The sequence below is a fragment of the Sapajus apella genome, unplaced genomic scaffold (assembly GCF_009761245.1).
Source record: "Sapajus apella isolate SASKATOON/1434 unplaced genomic scaffold, GSC_monkey_1.0 scaffold727, whole genome shotgun sequence".
Classification (NCBI taxonomy): Eukaryota; Metazoa; Chordata; class Mammalia; order Primates; family Cebidae; genus Sapajus; species Sapajus apella.
In genome coordinates, this window is record NW_022437653.1 from 6578 (window position 1) to 14316 (window position 7739).

Consider the following 7739-nt stretch of genomic DNA (forward strand, 5'->3'; position numbering starts at 1 on the left):
ATGACATCAATGAGGGGGAGATGGTGGCGCCAGACCCTACTGCTGTGGAGCCTGCCCTGTGGGATTTGGGAGCCGGTGATGGCCATGACCTGCAGCACATCAGTGACCAAGAGATGCCAAAAGGTAAGGCAATGAATGACACTGTTTGCCCTCAGGCACACCTCTGGCTGACACTGATACCAGTTCTCACCCCTCCCCCCACCCCAGAGGCATCCACAGCCTGGGGCTCCTCCCTCCTGCCCCTAGCCAGCTTTCCCAGGCCCATGTACCAGGCAGGAGGACTGGCCCTGCCTCGTGCCTGCCCCCATCCTTCATTCTTTCTCCCTGCTGCATCTGGTGGTTTCTTTCCTCCTCCCTACCCCAATGCCCAGTTCTGGCCCCTTTCTCAACCCCAGGCTGGCCAAAAGCTACGTTTTCCAAATAGCCAGGAGTTTGAGCCTTCAGTGAGTTATGCTGGCTCCATCTCACCATTGCACCACTCCAGCCTGGGCAACAGAGCGAGACTTTGTCTGTTTAAAAAATTGTTTTTGCCCAAAACAGTTCTTTGTTTTAAGACATTTGAAATATTGAGCCGGTGTCTGACCACAGTAATTGACCACAGCATCTCTTACTGCTTGAGACTTTCCCTGAAATGTGCTGGTAATAGCAGCCTAGAGGAAGGTGGTTATATTTGATAAGTAGAGGGAGGAGGGCATATATGTGATTCATCTAAAAGTTGCATCCGTTTATTTAGGTGCAAGTTTGAGAAAGAAGTCCCAGCCCCAGCCTGGATTTATTCCACATGCATGGAGAGATTCTGTGATTTTTGCATTCTCCAGTAGAATTGGAACATTGGTGCCTTTATTTTCTTGACATTTATTACTGAAAGCTTTTCTCAAGACTGTTAAAAATGATTAAAATGGTTATGTAGCTTTAAAAAGAATCTTTTTTACTCACCTCACTTATGACATTGCGTCCTCTTCTTCCTCTACAGGTATTGCTTCTGACCATCCGAGGGCAAGCACACTCTTCCTGAGAAAGTATCAAATGAGTGGTAAGACAATATTGTTTCTGCCTTCAGGGAAAGCCTAAACATTTTCTGTCTTGTGTATTACAGAAAGTATTTAGAGAAACTCAGATATTAGTTTAAAATGTTCAACTTTTCTTAGATTTACTTGTCTTATTTTCATATGTGATATAATTTCTTTTAGTTGTCACTGTTTATGGAAACATACAGACTCTGTGTTTACCTATTTGGTGACATTTTTGCCAACACAATTAATTTGCCACATGATTTAGTGTAGTAGTCACAGATTTATGCCTTTTGCTTCATACGTCTTTGCCATTTTTCCCTTGCTCTAAAGAGTACGTTTTAATAATGAGTGTCAGGATTTAGGCCACAGCTTGGATTTCACTTGAGCAAATCAAAAGAATCCATTGTTCTAGATTGGATCTGTGATTTTGACCTCCTTTTTCACAGTGCTCTAACCACTGTCACATCCAAGTCGATGCTACAACTTTTTTATTGGAATGTAATAGAAACGTAACATGCCCTGTGCTGTTTTCCGTATTAGCCTTAGTGTGTGAAGCTAGTGTAAAGTTTCCATATCCTGCCTGTTTTAGGATGAGAATTAGAACTGTAGGATTTTTCTGTACTGTTGCTTATGTTTCATAATGTTCTGTTTTCTTACTTTATTTTCAAAAAAGCCATACACCATGTTTTTCAGTTAATTTTAACAACAACAATAGAAGAACTGGGGGTTTTTAATTGTTTAAATTAAAAAAATTTTTAATTGATTTTTTTATATAGTGATAATTGGATTTATCTTGTTTTATGTAGTGATGATCAGATGATTAGCAACTACTTTTATTCTATGGTATTTTACTATATCAGAATTGATTAGTTATATTTTTATTTTTAGTGCAAGGAAAGAGGAGAAGCTTTTGCCTGTATTCTGTAAGTAAGCTTTTGAAAAGTTAAGAAATTAATTGTTTAAATTAAAAGTCTATCTGCCATGATTCCTTAGAAATGTAACAGGGACCGAGTGCTGTTAGCATGATCCTTTTTTGGTGAATTTTCTAAATCTTTTCTGTTTTCCTAAGTGTCAGATTTATGCAGGAAAGTCTTTAACTTACTGTGCCCATTTTTAAGGCTGTCTGACATTTAAGTTAAATTTAAATAATTTGGTTGTGATATAAAGATCTGCCTTAAATATTTAATCTTTTAAAATCAAATAAAATTGAAGTCCATTTTCTTCAACACTTTCTGCTGACTCCATTTCAAAGCAGCTGAAAGCGTAGCATCCTCACTCCACTGCGACCTTGTTTCCCTCCCGTTTCTTCCACCTGTAACACATTTTTAATAAAATCACGAATTGATATTTACATGATTATGACTCTGCACATATTATTCACTGCTGAGTCATAATGTTCTGAGTGTGCCTCCTCCTTGTACATCATTCTTTCTCTTCAATATTTCTGAAACCTGAACACTTCTGCATTTCTCCCAGATAACCTCCCTTTTCCTAGCCCATGATGGCTCATAAAGCCAAATGTGACCACTAGCCTCCCGCTGGTCTCTTTGTTTTCACATCCTTCATTTTTGTGTGTGTGGAATTGATTTTCTGACTATGTTCCTTTGGCTCTCTAACAACTATTCTTCCCCAAGAGTTGTAACATTTGTCACATGTCTATCAAAAATATGTTTTATATACTAAAAAATACATTCCATGTTTTTTTCTTGAAGCAAGTTTCCTTGGCCTTTTGTTATCCTCCTCAGGATAGACTGTGTTTTCCTAGGCTGCCCTACACCTGTTGGCCTGGGAGCTCTCTCTGACATCTTCTGGGACCACTAATGTTGGGTCCCTGAGTCCTAGACTGTGCATTGCCCTCTGCCTTGCGTGACTCCCCAGTGGTGCTGGAGCGCAGTTTCTGAGGAAAGGCTCAGGTACACACATGTTTAGAGATCTGGGCTTTCTTAAAACCCCTCCTTTGACATAGAGTATAGAATTCTAGAGTGAAAACTAAGTGTCATGGCTTGAAGACATTTTTCTATTGCATTTTTATTATACTGTTTTTGAAAGTATTGCCATTGTGTGATACGTCATATGTAATCAATGTTTCCATCTGTCAAGTTTTAGGACCTTCTCTATCCCTGAGATTCTGAAATTGTATCACAGAGCTTCGTAGGGACCTTTTATTTTATTGTGGCCATTAAGTCTACAATAAAATTTAGAGAATTTTTCTGTGTGCTCTGTTTTATTATTATTATTTTAGTCTAATGATTCAGATGTTGGACCTCTTAGACCAGTATTTCTGCATTGGTCTGTAATTTCTTCACCTCTGATTTTCCAGTTTGTCTTTTGTTCTGTTTCTTAGAGATTCTTTGACTGTCCATGCTAACTGTTCTATTGAATTTTTAAAAATCTCCTTAAGGGTGTTTTAAGATTTTCAGAAAAGTTTTGCTCCTGAATTTTTACTGGTCCCAGGAACTCCTTATTCCTGTTGTTTTGATCTTGCATTGGAGGCTTTGCTCAATGTGTGGTGGTCTTTGGCTTTCTCTCATTGAAAGCAGGACCTTTTTTCACTGAGGGGTCTCACTGTAGGGATTTGGATGTCAAGGCAGCTTTTCCTTTGAGGGACATCAGTGTATTATATGAGGGAATGAGGGTATTTTGTTTGCCGTGGTTCAGTTTTCTTCCAAGAAGGGCCTCCCAATTTTCTGCCTGGGCAGTGCAAGCATGGCTGCTGGCTTTCCAGAAGCAGGGCTGGGAAGCAAGGTGGAGTTTCACTTTGTGTGTGCCATTTACTCCCATTTCCCAGGTTTCAGCCCTGGTAGGTCTGAGCTCAGAAACCTTCAGGTATAATATATCCAGAGAATATACATCCACTTTCCTTATAAGATGGGAGGACAGGTCGACCTGGGTTCTAACCACAGATTTACTATTGACCTTACCAGCTCTGTTGTATGTTTCACCCTACCTTCCCAGGTACCATGTGCTCTGATTTTAGAGACTGTGTTGGGTTCTTCAAAATACACAGGATTGCTTGTTTCTGTTCAAGTAACTCACTGTGGGCACCAGTGTTGTTCTTTCATGTCAGTTACCACTCCTCTATCTGCTTGTCACCTTGCGACATTGACTCAGAATCATCTGCTGTGGATCCTGTCTCCTGGTCCTGTGTATAATGTTTATTTTATGACTAATTCTCTTGAGATTTCAGAAGGAAGAGAAAATAAATTTGTGGTCAATCCATCATATTTAACTCAAATTTAGAACCTATATGTAAGTGTAAATCTAAGTTTAAATTGAACATAATTATGACATTAATTCAGACAATTTTCTAGTTATACCTATAATAAGCATATTACACTTTTCCACTCAGGCCTTGTGGAATAATTCTATTCAAACTCCATACCTGCCATGTGGTCCCATTGCTGTGCAACATAGATGGAGGTGATATTGTTAGGGCACAAAGTATTGGAAATTTTCAAGTTAGCTAAAAGTCATTAATTATTTTAAAAACATCTAAAACATGTCTTATAAAAAAGTGGGGAGAAAAAAGTGATCTTGAGGGCCGGGTGTGGTGGCTCATGCCTGTAATCCCAGCACTTTGGGAGGCTGAGGCAGGGGGATCTCTTGAGGCCAGGAGTTGGAGACCAGCCTGGCCAACATGGTGAAACCTCGTCTCTACTAAAAATACAAAAACTAGCCAGATGTGGTGGCACACGCCTGTAGTCCCAGCTACACGGGAGGCTGAGCCAGGAGAATTGCTTGAACTTGGAGGTGGAGGTCACAGTGAGTGATAGGAAATTTGAAATTAAAAAAATGGGGACAGATGTCACCTAAAGCTGTACCAACCAGTCTGGGTTTTGGTGCATTTTCCCTGTTATTTTTATTCTCATATATGGAATGTTCCTCAGAATTGACTTTTGTTATGTTAAAGTATTACGCTGCATTGCCCCTAATAGTAGTGACCTTAAGGGATACCTTCTTTCCCTTTGAGTGAAAGTATCTGAATGAGTCCATTTTTATTTTTTATGCCATATTTTTTTAGACAATAAAAGTATATACATTGACACACATACACTGTTAATGTAAACTATAACAGAATAGCTTAAGAAACATAAGAGTTTAGCTAGAGTTAAAACATTTGTATCTTAAAGGGTAATTTGGTCCTTCAAATAGTAATATTGTTCAAAAACATCTTGGATGTTCTTAAGAAAGAAGTGAATTTGCAGTAAAAGCATCTGAAGCAGCAAAATGCTGTTGGACTCTATGGATATTTCCGATTATTGGCTACTGGCAGTGTTCACATGCAGTGTAGTTTTATAAACAACCACTAGATCTTCTCCCTACTCTGCCTTTTTTTTTCATACTAGCTCATTAGTAGTAGATCCAAACCTGTTCTGTCTTTAATGTGTTTGCGAGAGACCCTGATGGAAGAGTGTGATAACATGATGCAAACAGGCTTATTAAGAGGAGGAAGAAAGGCCCATCTGAGTTAGTTTTTTTTCCAGTTAAAATAATGGGTATTTTGTGGTTTTAAATAATGCTGTTGATCTTTTCAACTATTTGGTGACTGGCATTTGGCTACTGGGATTATTTTTAAGGAAGAGCACTTTCTCTCTCTCTCTCTCTTTCTCTCTCTTTCTTTTTTTTTTAAATTTGAGATGGAGTCCTGCTCTGTCACCCAGGCTGGAGTGCAGTGGCACAGTCTCAGCTCACTGCAACCTCCACCTCCAGGATTCAAGCAATTCTCTGCCTTAGCCTCGTGAATAGCTGGGATTACAGTCACCCAACACCACGCCTGGCTAATTTTTGTATTTTTAGTAGAAATGGGGTTTCACCATCTTGTCCAGGCTGGTCTTGAACTCCTGACCGTGTGATCCACTCACCTCGGCCTCCCAAAATGCTGGGATTACAGGAGTAAACCACCTCACCTGGCCAGGAGGAACATTTACTTAACATAGTTGAGGCAGTTTCCGTATTGACTATTGCACTCTCAACAAATGAATAGATACTTTGAAAGTGTTTTAGAGATAGTTTATTTTCTACAGGGCTCAAAAGGTTCACTGTCATGTCTCTGATAGCACCGGGGATGAATTTTCATGGATTTGTATCTGTAGGAAGATTTACTTTCCAAATCGTAACTGATTTAGTATTTGTCAAGCTCTTATTGAACTCCTTAATTTCTGCCACATTCTGTGCTCAGCAGCTGCAGGTAGGAGAGAAGGGGCCCTCCTTCCCCTGGAGAGGCTCACTTTCTCATGAGGGGGATGCTCTGCAGGCAATTGTATCATGTAACACACGGTGAATTACACTGATGAATACACAAAACCAGAAACGTTTTGTGGTGTGGCTGCAGGGAAAGGGATCCCAGAAGGTGGATGAGGTCAAGCTTGCTGGGACAACGGGGAAAGGAATAAATATTCCAGACAGAAAGCAGCACGAGTGAGGCAGGAATGTGCCATAATGTGCATCAAATAAACAATCAAATCAATTAACCTTTGAAATGAACGCAGAGTATTCTCAGAAGTTCTCATTTGAGTAGTGTAATAGCAGTCTTATGTAAACATGACGTGAAAGTTAAATTCCCAATGTTGTTTTCATCATCTGATTTTTGGATGTGAGAGAGTCTTAAAGCAGTACTTTTTCCATCCTCCCACAAGGAAACGGGCCCAGGGAGACCTATGGCCCTCACTTGTTTGCTGACTGAGCGGCTCTGGCACACACAGTCTCTGACTCTGACACACTGGTTCCATCGCACTCTCTCTTGAATGCACACACTTAGGATTAGTAACTTAGTAAATGTACTATTAGGTCTTCATTTACCGCAATCAAATGCTCTTGTGTCAATATTATTTAATATATGACATTTTGTTGTAGTTAATGAATAACAGAAACAGAAAATCTCAGTGCTTTTTACTGCATAAGAAAAAAACATGAAATCCCATTTTAAATGTTTCCCATTATTTATAAAGGGAATTTATAATAGAGGCTTGCCAGGTTTGATGATCAGTGTCATATCAGCATTTTATAACCCATTTCTCAAACATCATCTGTGAAAGTTAAGAGCCTCCAATGAGTTTCCCATAGAGCTGCACATGATACCACACTCAGGCAGGTCACGGGGTATTACAAATACCTTAATGCTTTATTGTTTGACATTTTGACAAAGGGAAAAAACCCACACATTTGTAAGTTCAGCCTACTGTGATATTTTTCTCTATCTTCCTTTTTCTTCAGATACCTCCTTGGCGTCTTGATAGAAAATACAGCTCGTGTTCCACCATATTGCTAGATAACAGCACAGTCAGCGAGCCTGATCTCAGGCACACATTAGAAAGGTGAGTACAACGAGGCTGCCAAGGGCTGAGTGACACACCCCCTATGCTAAAAGCATCCCGGCCATCCGCTGTTATTTCAGCCATTTGGTTGCCCTTTTCAGCAAGCAGTTGAAGAAGTTGATGTCAATGATATATGGATTTTTCAGAGCCTAAGTATGAATTTTCTTTCTCTTTTAATCTTAGACACTGCGTGGTAAAAGGGAAAGCCAGTTAGCAAATAAGCAATCCCAGAAACAGCATGGCTATTTATTTGATACATTTATGTTATGGCAGTATTGAACCTAATGGACAGGAGAGGTGCTTTTTATTGGATGTTTCTAGGAAAAATTATTAGTTCTTTATGGGCCATAGGCCTAAGACGATGGGCACTACTTTGGAAACTACTCTTGGAAGAAGGAAGAGCTTGTCCTCC

The 7739-nt window shown here is 39.7% G+C and overlaps 1 long non-coding RNA gene across 1 annotated transcript; it reads left to right on the forward strand.

Moving 5' to 3' along the window:
* The first annotated feature begins 430 nt into the window (after positions 1–430).
* On the forward strand, positions 431–7325 carry LOC116546260. Its single transcript, XR_004266647.1, has 3 exons — positions 431–1033; positions 1902–1936; positions 7227–7325. It is a non-coding gene; the product is annotated as an uncharacterized LOC116546260 (long non-coding RNA).
* Positions 7326–7739: the final 414 nt, after the last annotated feature.